Source organism: Trichechus manatus, unplaced genomic scaffold (genome assembly GCF_000243295.1).
Source record: "Trichechus manatus latirostris isolate Lorelei unplaced genomic scaffold, TriManLat1.0 scaffold00290, whole genome shotgun sequence".
Lineage (NCBI taxonomy): Eukaryota > Metazoa > Chordata > Mammalia > Sirenia > Trichechidae > Trichechus > Trichechus manatus.
Window position 1 is genome coordinate 504,944 of NW_004444226.1, and position 15,265 is coordinate 520,208.

The window sequence follows — 15,265 nt, forward strand, 5'->3', positions numbered from 1 at the left end:
TTCTTTTATCCCTAGCCACTCTTAAAATTATTTCTTTGTCTTTGATTTTGGCAAGTTTGATTATAATACATCTTGGTGACTTTCTTTTGGGATTTACCTTATGTGGGGTTCGATGAGCATCTTGGATAGATATCTTCTCATCTTTCATGATATCAGGGAAGTTTTCTGTCAAAAAATCTTCAGCAATTCATTCCTTCTGCATTTTCCATTATCCCCCACTGTTCTGGTACTCCAATCCTTCATAGGTTATTTCTATTGACATAGTCCCACATAACTCTTAGAGTTTCTTCATTCTTTTTAATTCTTTTATCTGATTTTTCCTCAAATAAGTTGGTGTCAAGTGCTTTGTCTTCAATGTCACTAATTCTGACTTCTTCTGCCTCAATTTTGCTCCTATGACTTTCTATTGAGTAGTCTAATTCTGAAATTTTATTGTTAATCTTCTGGATTTCTGACTGGTGTCTCTCTATGGATTCTTGCAGCCTATTAAATTTGTCATTATGCTCTTCAATAACTTTTTTAAGTTCTGCTACTGCTTTTTCTATATGTTCTTTGGATGTCTCTGCATTGTGTAGAATTTCCTCTCTAATTTCTTGAAGAGTTCTGCATATTAATCTTTGTATTCTGCCTCTGGTAATTCCAAGAAATTCTTTTCCTCCAGAAAATTTACTGATTCTTTATTTTGGGAGCTTTCTGAAGCCATCATGGACTGCCTCTTTATGTGATTTGATATTGACTGTTGTCTCCAAGCCATCAATAACTTATTATAATTTTATTTTGTATTTGTCTAGTGTGTCCTAACTTCTTGTTTTGTTTTGTTGTGACATGCCCAAATAGGCTGCTCATGTGTGCTAGTTTGATTATTGGCCCCTTTGAAGCTCTAACGTCCTATCACCAGGTAGTTTGGTCTGTAACTAAGTGTGTGTGCCCGGGAGACCTTTAAATTTTCCTGTATAGATTCAGTTCAGGTGTCCAGGCAGTCGGTCACCAAGTGTGTCTTACAGGCTCTCACCTACAGTCTTAGAGAGGCATGGGTGATTGGTGTAGGCACAGGTATCTGGCTGCAGTAAGGGGTCACGCTCTGAGCATGTCAGAGAGCTGAAAGCTGCCCTTGAGTGTCTGCAAGGAAAGCATGTCCCTGTTCCCTACAGTGAGTAGGTAGGTGAGTTTTGCAGCTGGACTATGAACACTCCACTCTGTTGGCTGTAAGGACTGGGGGGCACCACTTATTCTTGGATGCCTTTAGCAGAAGGCTAGGTGGCATGGGTGGAGACATCAGTCCTCAAGCCCCTGATGCAGACAGGTAAGGCGCCTGCTTAAAGGGCAGAGCAGTGTCAAGCATCACAAATCTGCCACTTCACAGCTGAAACAGTTGAAGTTAGACTTCAGGTGTTCACCCTGTTTTACTGTGGTAGTGAGGGTTTACTCTGTTAAGATGGGTCGACACAAGTGTATACAGAGGTGGAGGGCACTCAAAGTCTGTGGACCCCTTATGCCTGTGCTTAGGGAAGGGAGCTGTGCCAACCCTGAGTTCCTGGCTTAGGGGAGCCAGTGGCTTATTTTCTCCCTGTTTGTTAATTTGTTCCCTCTCCAAGACCAGAGAATGGGTCAGGGCACCTTATGGGATCTACTTCCAGCCCAGGGGACTCAGAGATCACTGAAGCTGGCTGAACCAGGTGCAGAGCCGGGGGAGAAGAGGTAATGGGAGAGAGGTACTTCCCAATTTTTTTTTTAAAGCTCTGAGAAAGGCCATATGCATGTACTTATCTTTAGCCACTTCGGTGCTGCTTTTCACTGATTCAGAGTGTCCAAGCTGGATCTCTGCTGCCGGATCTCTCTCAGTGTGGAAACTGCCTCCCGAGCAAGCGAGCGGAGGTGTATGCCCACTTCATTGCACAACCTGAGCCATTCAGAGCTGAAGGGGTGCAGCTTCCACTGGGTTACATCAGGCAACTCCTTCCTGCTTCCAAATCATCTGTCTCCCCCCGCCACTCAGTCTGACTCCTCAACTTTGCCTTGTTCAGGGCGCCTAGATATTCATATACAATCAAATCACTTGTGTTTTCAGCTCTTTGTTGTAAGAGGGGCATAGGAAGCCATCTGACTACTCCACCATCTTGGTCCCCACACTCTGTACATCTTAAAACCTCCTTTTACAACTCACAATAATACCTAATGTGAACTCAGCACCAGCATGAAATCAGGGAGCAACAGACGTCTGAATGTTAATACTTTATGATTGTCAGCAAGAGGAAGTCAATCCCCAGCTGAATACATCTGAGGACAGCGTGGAAACCTCTGAGTCAGAATTCATAGACTTATGGATTTCCATACTAATATATATTTTTAAAAACTCTGTATAGTAGGAATAAAACCTTCTTTTTCTAATAGAAACATAGGAATATAGCCAGAAAAGTCAAATTTGAGGTGGAGGTGAGTATAAAACATCTAAAAAAAACGTTTTGCCTTGTTCAAAAAGTGAAATCATGACCCAATCATAAAATGGGCAAAGGACTCAAATAGACATTTCACAAAACAGGGCATTCAAACGGCAACCAAACACATGAAAAGATGTTCTTTGTCATTAGCCACCAGCAAGATGCAAAGAAAAACCACAATGAGACATCATTACACTCCTACTAGTATGGCTAAGATTAAAAAAAAAAAAGAAAGAAAATAAAAAATGTTGGCGAGGATGTGGGGATATTAGAACCCTTATAATGAAAAGTGGTACAGCCACTGTGGAAAACAGTGTAGTCATTCCTCAAAAAACTAAACATTGAACAACCACATGACTCAGCAACCCCACTCTTAGGTATATACCCAAAAGACTTGAAAGTAGAGACTCAAAAAGAGAAATGTACACCAATGTGCGCTGCAGCACTACTCTCAACAGCCAAAATGTGCAAACAACCTAAATACCCATCTACAGATGAGAAGATAAACAAAATGTGGTACATATATACAATGGAATACTACTCAGCCAGTAGGAGAAATGATTTCTTGATACATGCTACAGAATGAATGGAGCTTGAAGGCGCTGAGCAAAATAAGCCAATCACAAAAAGACAAATATTGTGTGACATCACTTATATAAGAAGACAAGAAAAGACAAACACATAGAGACCAAAGTTTATTAGTGGCCACCAGGGGAGGAAGGGAGAGGGAAAAGGTGGGTTAACAGTGATGGAAAAATCACATTGATCAAGGGTAAGGTTGCACAGCTGATAATTGTAATTGTCAATAAGTTGTACATTTGTAAAAAGTTGAATTGGCCAAAGCTGTGTGATAGGTGTATTTACAACAATGACCAAAAAAAGCAAAAGAGTGGCAGCTAAAGCTGCTTATGCACAACCAAACACATCATGGGATTTGGTTCCTTGGTTTGGAGGTTTAGGGTCATGGTTTCATGGAACATTGCAGTTTATTGGCCTAATACTGTGTTTAGTTCTTCTGTTCTATCTTCTAGTTTGTTTCCTAGTGCCTGGGGTCTTAAAAGCTTACAAGCAGCCATCAAAGACATAACAATTAGTCTCTATTTTCATGGAACACAGAAGAAGAAGGAGAGTCCTGAATGGGAGGAGGATATGGAGGTAATTGCTTCCATGAATAACTGCTTCCTTAGTCATGAGACCAGAAGCCAGGCTACCATTACTGAACATGCTGATCTAAGATTCTGTAAAAGAATCCTGATCAAAAAGGGGAAAATGCAGAACAAAATTTCAATTTCTCATGGACTCTAGACTTTCTGGAATCATGGAGGGTAGATGAACCCCCGAAACTATTACCCTGAGATAATCTTTAAACCTTAAACCAAAATATCCCAGGAAATCTTCTTAAAACTGAACAATAGCTTAGCTTAACTAGTATAAAAGATCTGCCGTGAGCATTATCCTAGTCTAAGAATGATCTATGTGGGATCAAAATGACAAAAGCAACTTGAAAGGTTAGATAGACACCTTAGGAGGGCAGTGAGTTTATATTAATGAGGGAGGAAAAACTCAGAAAAGGACGTGAGAATAGTTACACAAATCAAAGAATGTAATCAGTGTCACTAAAAAGTACTTGTAGAAACTGTTGAAGTGGATTATGTTTTACTGTGTGTATTCTCAACAACAACAACAAAATGAATAAAATATAAAAAAAAGTGAAATCATTGAGGTGTAATAAATACTTGGATGTAAGTGGAAATGAAAAATAGAAAATAAAATATTTTAAATTTAACCCACAAACCGCAAAGATTTGCACATAGACAATAAAAAAAGCACTTAAATTACTGTAATTCACAACCTAAAGAGGTGCATTCACAGTGATGGGAGATCAGGTCTACATGCTGTACATGTCATTGAGCAGTCCATTACAGCAGACTATTGCTTGATATGCTGTTTATATTTGTATGGCAAGTCATCACGGAACAAAACATGACATTCACTGTTGATGACTTTCTCCTGCTCTAAGTAGAGGAAACAAGGAACTAATTAGGCAAAACTTTGGGTAGCACTTTGTACTGACTTAGAGAGCAGTCCATATAATCACAGGGCCACTGCACCTAGTGTAACAGTATGAATTGTGACTATTTTCTAACTATATACCCTCATTCCTACTTTTAAGATTAGGATTTTGCATATACGACCTGGAAAAACTGTGAAAATAGTACAGTGATTCAAGCAGGCATGCTGAAAAAATGGTTTTTTTTTTTTTTTTTTTAGAGTTTAGCTTAGTTTGTAGCTGCCTGTTTTGCCACTACACTGTTCATACATATGTGTACTTCTTTTTGTAAAATATTGTAGGATACAATAAAATTCAAGAAGACGAAGTAACTCATGATAATTAAAAATAATTATTTCAATTTGTGGAAAAGGCTATTGTAGCCTTCAATCTGAAAATAGGTAAAATAAAGAAGTAGAAAATCAGCTGTTTCTAACTATGCAAATATGGACATTAATGTGATGGAAAATTTTTAGTAATGATAGTATCTTATTTATTTTCTTCCATTGATTTACTTTATGGTGAAAAACAGTTAATTTTTAAATGTTATTTTTACTTCTGAATGTAAAAAAAAAACATTTAAAATATTTATGTTAGTCAGTAATGAATTAAGTGAAAATAAAAAGTCCCTTCTTTTGTATAAATGAAATAATAAAGTGCTAAAAATAGAAACTGAAAATTGATGCATTCTTGTCTATCTATATTTGATACTTCTCTAAGTTACAAATATAAATTTTCCTCATTCTTTCAAACTAAACATTATCTTCTAATGCCTGATTGATGGAGATTTACTCTCATTGGAATTCTTTCCATTTTTTTTTCTTTTGCTTTAAAGAGCGCTCTTATAAAGTATATTGAACAAAAATAGGTAAAATTGTTTTTTTCCATTTTATAAATTCCTGATTTGGATTATTCCTAGTATAAATATAAGTATTGAAAACAACTCCAAAATATACCATCACAAAGCTTCACAATCCATATTTCCAACAATAGTTTAGAACACCCGCTTTCCCTTGGACAATTGCAATCACTAAGTATTTTCACATCGTCTAATATCTGCCAAACCATTTGGAAAAATGATGAAAACTCACTGTCATTTTAATTTAAAGTTAATTGTTAGTGAAATTAGATAACTTTCCATTAATACACTAGTGTTTCTCATCTTCTACTGGACTCTCCTGACAAGTATTTTGCTCATTTTTATACTTTTATGTTAATTTGAGGAGTTCTATATGTATTATAGGAAACCCTGGGGGTGTAGTGGTTCAGAGCTACGGCTGCTAACCAAAAGGTCAGCAGTTAGAATCCACGAGGTGCTCCTTGGAAACCCTAGGGGGCAGTTCCACTCTGTCCTGTAGGGTCACTGTAAGTCGTCATCGACTCGACGGCAACGGGTTTTGGTTTATACGTACTATAAAGACAGGAAAGAAAGAAAAGACCAAAATGGGTGTCAAAAAATGCTTTGAAACTTGCTCTTGATCATCCAGTAGCTACAGCGAATGGAAGAAATGAAAAAAGTAAAAGAGCTGAACAGAAGATGTCAAAGGGTATTTCAAGAAGACAAAGTGAAGTATTATAATAAAATGTACAAAGACCTGGGGTTAAAAAACCAAAAGGGAAGGACACAGTCCACATTTCTCAAGCTGAAAGAACCAAAGAGAAAAAAAAACAAGCGTGAATTGCAATACTGAAGGATTCTATGGGCAAAATATTAAACAACTCAGGAAACATCAAAAGAAGATGGAAGGAATACACAGAGTCACTGTACCAAAAAGAATTGGTCAATGTTCAACCATTTCAGGAGGTAGCATATGATCAAGAACCAATGGTACTGAAGGAAGAAGTCCACGCTACGTGAAGGCAGTGGTGAAAAACAAGGCTCCAGGAATCGACGGAGTAACAATTGAGAAGTGTCAACAAACGGATGCAGTGCTGGAACTGCTCACTTGTCTATGCCAAGAAAGTTGGAAGAGAGCATACCTGGCCAATCGACTGGAAGAGATCCCTATTTGTGACTATTCCAAAGAAAGGTGATCCAACAGGATGCAAAATTATCGAACAAAATCGTTAATATCACAAGTAAGTAAAATTTTGCTGAAGATCATTCAAAAGTAGTTGCAGCAGTACATTGACAGGAAACTGCCAGAAGTTCAAGCTGGATTCAGAAAAGGACATAGAATGAGAGATATCATTACTGATGTCAGATAGATTTTGGCTGAAAGCAGAGAATACCAGAAAGATGTTTATCTGTGTTTTATTGACTATGCAAAGGCATTTGACTGTGTGGATCATAACCAATTGTGGATAACACTGCAAAGAATGGGGATTTAGAACACTTAATTGTGCTCATGAGAAACCTGGACATAGACCAAGAGACAGTAGTTCAAACAGAACAAAGGGATACTGCGTGGTTTAAAGTTAGGAAAGGTGTGCGTCAGGATTGTATCCTTCCACCATACTTAATCTGTCTGCTGACCAAATCCTAGAAGCAAGACTATATGAAGAACTTGGCAACAGGATTAGAGGAAGACTCATTAACAACCTGTGATATGCAGATGACACAACCTTACTTGCTGAAAGTGAAGAAGACTTAAAGCACTTACACCTCAACATAAAAGAAAGAGAAATCCTCACAACTGGCCCAATAAGCAACATCATGATAAACGGAAAAAATATTGAAGTTGTAAAGGATTTCATTTTATTTGGATACACAATCAAAGCCCACGAAAGCAGCAGTCAAGAAATCAAATGACACATTGCCTTAGGTAAATCTGCTGCAAGAGACCTCTTCTAAGTGTTAAGAAGCAAAGATGTTACTTTAAGGACTAAGGTACGCCTGATCCAAGCCATAGTGTTCTCAATCGCCTCATACACATGTGAAAGCTAGACAATGAATAAGGAAGACTAAGAGGAATTTATGCCTTTGAATTATGGTTTTGACAAAGAATATTTAACATACCATAGATTGCCAAAAGAAGGCACAAATCTGTCTTGGAAGAAGTACAGCAAGAATGCCCTATGGGGCCGTTCCGTCTGTCCTATAGGGTCGTTATGAGTCGGAATCAACTTGATGGTAACTGTTTGATTTGGTTTAAGTGGAGTTCAGGGAAAAAATGTTTCATATAAATATCTCAAAGGTTTTAATGATTTATACTGAGGAAATGTATAAATTTTGTTGCATTTTTATTTTATAAGAAAATAAAATTTATAACTCTTCAGGGCTATACTTTTTCTATATTAATGGGGTGCCCATTACACTTTCTGAGTGTTCTTTTCAGTTCATATGATTTTTCAGTTGAGTATAATAGTGCTCCAAATTGATTATACCATATGTAAATGACGTTAGTTTTTGCTAGCTTTTCAAAAATAAAATAGTTCCGGTTCCAGTATTTTTTGCCATGATATCCACGGTTACCATTTCCAAGAAAAATATTGAGTATTTGATATTTAATGTCTGTTGTAAAGTTTATGGAAAATATTAACAATGTTTTATTTTCCATTTACCCTATCTATATGTTTTATCATATTACAAATTTTTTTCTGTCTCTTCTAGACTATGAAAAACTTTCAGTGTGTTTGTTTTTAGTGTTCTATGGGAATTTGTATTCTCTTTTACCAAAAATGTTGATCAACTACTGGTGTGATGTCACAGTATTTCTCTAATTTAGAATCATCATTGGACTTCTTTCTTTCTCTGACACCTTACATGCAACACTTTATGTTGGTTGTATCTTTGGAATAGATTCCATGTCTGCCCACTTCTCAATTACTCCCTTGCCTGCACCCTGGGCCCAGCAGCCATCACAGCTTGCTCAGACACTGTAAGGACCTCCTAACTGCTCTCACAACCTTCAATTTTGTCCCTCTAGAGTCTAGTCATACAACAACTAGGGAGAAGCTCTTAAAACATTACTCAGGGGACATGTCTCTCTGATCAAATCTCTTCAAAGATTTGAAATAAATCCAAGTCCTTTAGGCTGCCATGACCAGCTTTTGGACACATCTCTCACTTCACCACAGAGCTCCCCTCTCTCCCTTGATTTCTGCTGGGCATCCTCCTTGTTTTTTTTCATAGCCTCCATGCCTTTGCACTGTGGTTCCCTCCCCTAGTATTTTCATTTGCATATTTTCTTGTTGGTTGGCTCCCTCCTTTCATTCAGATCTCTGCTCAGATATCACTCTTAAGAAAGGACTTTGCTGACCAACCAATTTAACCTATAAATGAACATTCTATTCCATTGCCTTGCTCATTTTCATTTTGTAAGCATTACCATTACATTGAATTTTACTATATCTCTATTTGTATATACTTTTACTGTGTATTTCTACTTTGGAATATAAACTACTGAAGGGCAGGGAATCCATCTGATGGTTTACTTCTGTTTCTATGCGACCTGAAACAGCAGTTGACAAACAATATGCACTTACTTAATATTTTTTAATGAATGGATTATTTGTATCGGTCCTAATTTAGGACCATTTTAGGAATTTTGTAATTACAAATGTATGGTTAAAATGTGTCTTTTTATGTACTGATAGCATTCATTTTCTAGGATTTTATTTATGATATTGAATAATACTTGTGAGATTTGTCCAAATTTATACTTTCCTTCTCTTTGATATCAAATGTCTCAGTGATAATGCCATAAGTATTCATGATACATTGATAATAATTTCTGCTAACAATTAATTAACAACTACTATATACCAAGCAGAGTTCTACATATCTCGCTTATAATAAGTCACTTAATTTTCACAGGGAGTCACAGGTTGCACAAATGGGTAAGCTCTTTGCTGTTAATCAAAAGGTTTGTGGTTTGAATCTGCCCAGAGGCACCTCAGAAGAAAGGTCTGGTGATCTACTTCCAAAAGATCAGCGATTGAAAACCCTATGGAGCACAGTTCTACTCTGCAACACATGGGTTTGCCATGAGATGAAATCAACCGGATGGCAACTGGTTAATCCTCACAACATCAAAAACTATTATTTCTATTGTATCTGTTACTACTATTACCGCCATTGTACAGAAGACAAAGTTGAAGCCCAGAGAGGTTAAGTAAAACTTGCTCTTAGTCACACAACTAGAATTTGTGTGATTGCTATTAATCACATGGTTATGTTCTACTTTATATTCTCCATCGTCTGAACAGAGACACAGTAAAAGGGGGACAGAGGGGGGCAATTGTACCTGGGCGCAAGTCCAAGGGAGTAGCAGACAAGGTACAGAATGATACTCTGAGGCACCACAAATACGAAAGCTGGACAAGAGAGGGAAGACATTTCTGCTAACTCATCACCACTATCAACATCTATTCATCTTGAAATTTGTAGTGGGGTGGACGCTGAACTTACAGATTGCCCCTGGAAACTCCTTACCCTCACTATGCCCTGCGTCTGAAATATATTACAAAGCATAAGAATTGCAAGTTCCTTGATATTTTGATAAAAGTAACCTGAAAATTATATGACAATGATTTGCTTTGGATTATAATGGTTCAGTAGCCTTCTAGTTTAGGCATTTTCTATTCAGTGTTTTTATATTTTATTGACTACATTTTGTTAATGTGTATCTATAAATAGACTTACACACATGCACATAAACACACACATACATGCACACACTCCTACACTCAGGCACACACATATCCACTCAAGGATTTCATGGCTAAAATTGTAACATTGACATGAAGGCAGATCTCAACAATTTATGAGATATAGAAAGTTAATGGCAAAGAAGACTAAATTCCACCAATACTATTTATATATTCTATGCAAATCTAAGAAAAATCACATCAGAATTTGTAAATAAAATGACAAACTAATTCTAAAACTTATGTAGAAGTGTAAATGCCTAATATTAGCTGGAGTAGTACTAAAGAATAAGTAACAGACAGCCCCTACCAGATACCTGACATTTTGTAATAATTAAACAATGCTGTGTCCTTATTTAAATAAGCGAGCTTCTCATTTGACTAAATCTAGTTTATGCCATTGTTTAATTTCCATCTCTATGTTTACAACTACCAAATTTATATCTCTAAATAGAATCTCTTCCCAGAAATCCATAGTTGAATATCGACTTCAAAATTAACATCTCCATGAAGATACATAGTAAGTATTCAAAATTAACATATTTGAAATTTAAAGATCGATTACCATCTCCCAGATACTTTCCCTGCCCAGTCTTCGTCATATCAATAAATTATGCCTCTATTCAACCAAAGCTTTGATAGCATCACTCCACTGTTCTCTCAAAGAATGCATTACTCAATCCAATCAGCATTTCCTCATTATATCTTCAGGAAGTAGCTATTTCTTGCTATTTTCCTAACTAACTCCACAGTTCAAGTCATCATACTCACTCACCTGTACTTTTGTAGTATCTGTCTAAATGGTCTTACTGTTTCTATCTTTGCCCCATAAAGCACATGGAATAATCCATTTCAGATATGTTAGATTTTATTAAGGTTCTACTCAAATTCTACAAAAACTTGAGTTGAATGGAAAACCTTTAAAATTAAACTCAAGGCTCAATTCTAACTGGCCTCTACGCTTGTATGCTCCTCAATTCCTACTGTATCACTGTGCTCTTTCATTGTATTTCAGTTATATTTTTCTAATGTTTGTTCCTTGGACACCAAGTCATCTCATATTTTAGGGCTTTAGCCAGTTCATTTGCTTTGAGCAATCTACTTCTAGAAATAATAGAGAGACTTTATCCATGAACCAGTTACTATCTTGTCCCTTTACCTTACTGTTTTAATTTTTATTCAGATAGCAAGGCACCATCTGTCTACATATATACACATATATGTATACATATAATTGTGTGTATGTGTTTCTGTTTCTCCACTAGAAAAAGAATTGATGCATACAAACTCGGGTGTTGGTGAAGAATACTGGATATACCATAAACTGTCAAAAGAATGAACAAACCAGTCTTAGAAGAAATACAACCAAAATGCTCCTTAAAAATGCGGATGGTGAAACTTCAAATTGCTTACTTTGGACATGTCATCAGGAAAGACCATTTGCTAGAAAAAGATACCATTTTTGGTAAAGTAAAGAGCCAACAAAAATGAGGGAAATCCTCAGTGAGACAGATTAACCTGATAGCTGTAACAATGGACTCAGAATACCAAAGATCATGAAGACAGCACAGGAGCTGGCAATTTTTCATTCTGTTATATATAAAGTCACCCTAATTCAGAACCAACTTGATGGCAACTAACAACAACAAAAACTAGAATGCATATACTTTGACATCCTGCTTTGGTATCTGGAAAATAATTTGTGTCCAGAAAATATTTCTTGGATAAATGAATGTAACTTGTGTAGATTAGATTATTAGTCAGCAAATATTAACTTCATTCTACTGCTCTCCCCGCTACCCCACAGACCTCTACTGTCTCCATGGGAGAAGTATATTTCCTGATGCATTGACACTTGTCCTGGCCATGTGACTTGGTTAATGGAATGTGGTTATGAGTGTGAGTGTGATGATTCCTGGCCTAGTCTGTAAGAGGCTTCTCCTCTGAGAGTGTCAAGTTCTTCCATGAAATAAACATGCCTCAGGTATCTGCTGCCCCTTCAGCTCATCCAAGGGAATTATGAGATGCACAGAAACAACCCGAACTCACAGCCTAACTGATCTGCAGAGTTATGTGAAATACTTTTTATCATACACCACTAAGATTTTGTGCTTGTCTTTTATGCATCATTATTGTAGTAAAATCCTGACTAATATAGGAACATAATATGAAAGCCAAATACAGACCTAATGATATATGAAATTTATGATTGATTCACTATACCTGGAAACAAGGAGGAGGATTATCCTTGGTGCATCCTGAGTAGTGGCGTATTTCTCATCTCTTTCATTTCAGAATTTGTTATATGACTTGTTGGGGAAATGGAATATGACTGAAAGTGAAAGATTCCACATTCAAACAGAAGGATTAAGGGCCATTGCCTGATTCCATCAATGTTCCTATGCATTTGCCGTGATAGTGGCTAACAGAGGAGCTGCTCACCAGAAATGAAATAGGAAAGATGATAATATAGAGAAGATTTGCATTTGACTCACATTCAAGAGATACTATAAATGAGAAGTATCCTCACATTTTAAGTCAATGAGACTTGTGGATTATCAACCAACTAGTACAGAGTCCAACCCCAGTTCCAAGGGTGCTACCTAACCATTTCACCAATAACAATAGTCCCATTTGTCATGATCATTTCTGGAGCATGAATTAAACAAGATATTGTCTAATTAGGTCGATATTTATTTATTCCTGTATGGGTTCTGATAAAGAATTGTCCATATCATTTTTATAATTACCTGAGTAGCTTCCTATGGACACTGTGGCTCGCAGTGTTGTCCACTGTGTGAAGCCTGGGACACTGTTTTCATTTTCTTTTCCAGCCAAGGAAACTACACATAGAATGTAACTGACATTGCCTAAAGCAAAGGAAAAATATGGGAAATTAATTAATTATATCATTGACCTACTCAATAAGACCATGTCTGAAAAATACCCTACATTTGGAATACCAAACATTCACCTGTAATTATTATACAAGTTTGAGCTGAATTTTTTTCTTTTTTTTTTTGCTACACAAAGAAATTTTAACTGATTCAATGATAATGGAAAAGAATGCTGCTGCTGATGATAATGGTAATGATATACACCCATCCCAATCCATATGTAATTTATATAATTAATAAATGACAGAAACTTGGGTGACATTTTGACTTACCCTACAAGCATGACTCAAGACCAGTGAAATATCAAAGCTGTCTCTTATGAACAATAGGCATATTGGTTTTGGCAGACCCTAAACCAATGATGTATCTATAATAGCTGACTTGAATATTATATATTTAATCCTATTAAGTGAACATTTACATATTTTATAACTGGTCCTTATTGATGATAAGATAAAGGCACATCAAGAGATTTGAAAAGATTCCTTCAGTCCTTTTTTACTCCAATTTAATTGAAGACGCTATAATTCTGGCTGACTCATAGTAGCACAGTATATTTCAAATTTATTTTGCTAACTTTTTTCAAAGTCTTTAAAATGATCCTACTGAGTGAGTGATTTTGATAACTTTTGTATACAATTTCCATCAACCTAGTTACATGACACATTCAAATACTCGCCAACCCATTATTTAAGTCCAATTAGAGTCACTTCATTTCTCACAAAACGGCTTAATAAATATTTAAGTATTTTACAAATAGTTGTGTTGACATTTGTAAATGTATTCCATTTTCTCATGCTTTACTTGAGTCATATTAAGCCCCTGATATCCTTCCCTTTAGGAATGTGAGGGTGGAGAGGCACAATTAATAATATTCCACAGCTGGCTCCAGTCAGGCATTCTGCTTCCATGAATCCTTCCTTTATGATAAAAATCTCACTTGAGATGATTCTAGATGATGTAATTATCAAGGGAGAATAAAATTCCCATGTTTCCACAGGAAACATGCTAGTTGCACATAGAAGTTATTGCTTATTTAAGATATTTCTACTCATTTGTTAAGCTTAAAGATTCTTCTGTGGGACCCAGTCAAGAGAGCCAAACTGCATTTGGTTATTTTTCTAGTCTTTATCAGCCAATGATGTAATCACCAGGAAAGTAAGTAGCTATAAAAATGAATGTTTCTGCACAAATGACTTCAAATGCATGATTTCAAGAACATCAAGCACGTTCTGGATGAAGTATGATGGAATATGTTGCTTCTTCTAAGATCTTGCAGGTAAGGATGATTTTATTTTAAATCTAGTAATTCCCATAAATGATTTTCTAATCAAATATACATTATTCTATTTTAAGCACCATTGTGGAAGCAACCTTCTATAAGTTCCTGCTATGAATATATTTTACATTTTGCTTGATTGTTATTTTTCTAGTCCTATCCTTTAGAGACCCAGTTCTTTTGAAATCCTCACCTGTTGTTCATATGAGGTTTCTACTTTACTCTTCTTACATTAATAACAAAATATTAATGTCTATATTTATAAATTTATCACTTCAACATGACAAGTAAATTATCTAGCCTAACGTATAGATTCAATAGATGAATGAATAAGTAACATATTTATATTTTCTTATTTTAAATAACTTTCACATGCCATACGAGGCAGGCAGTGTAGAAATTATCTCCATTTCTAATTCAGAAAGGTTAATTTGCTTACTTAGATGCATATCCCTAATAGCATATAAACATTGGAATTCAACCTAGCACTTGTGAAGTCACAATGGAATGGAAAGGGGAACAAAAGGAGCTAGCATAGAAGGAAAGGAGGAAAACAAGAAAGAAGAAACGAAGGAAGGAAACAATACTGAGCAAACTATCTGGAAGGTTGGAGTGAGTAAAGAAGACAAGTAGGAGCAATGTTGATGTTAGTATTTACTTTGTTTCATCTATTGTCATAAGTAAGTTCATATGTGTGGGTATATATATGTATACTTTTCAGATGAGGGTCATCATTCCATTTCATGGGTGAGTAAAGCAAGGCTGCAGAAAGTAAGGAAGCATACCTAAAGTCATCAGCCCATAAGAGCCAGAGTGAGATTACAAGTACAAATCTGTCTAACCAAAAAGCCAGTGTTGTGTCAATGGTATTTCCCTTACTGTTATAATGGCTCCCACTTTATGCTTACAATGTAAGCATTGCTGGACAGTATGTAATATCTACTTGATTCCTAGAGTTTTTCCTATACAAAAAATAATGATGAAAGTGGTGAGAAATTTAAAGTAGTGA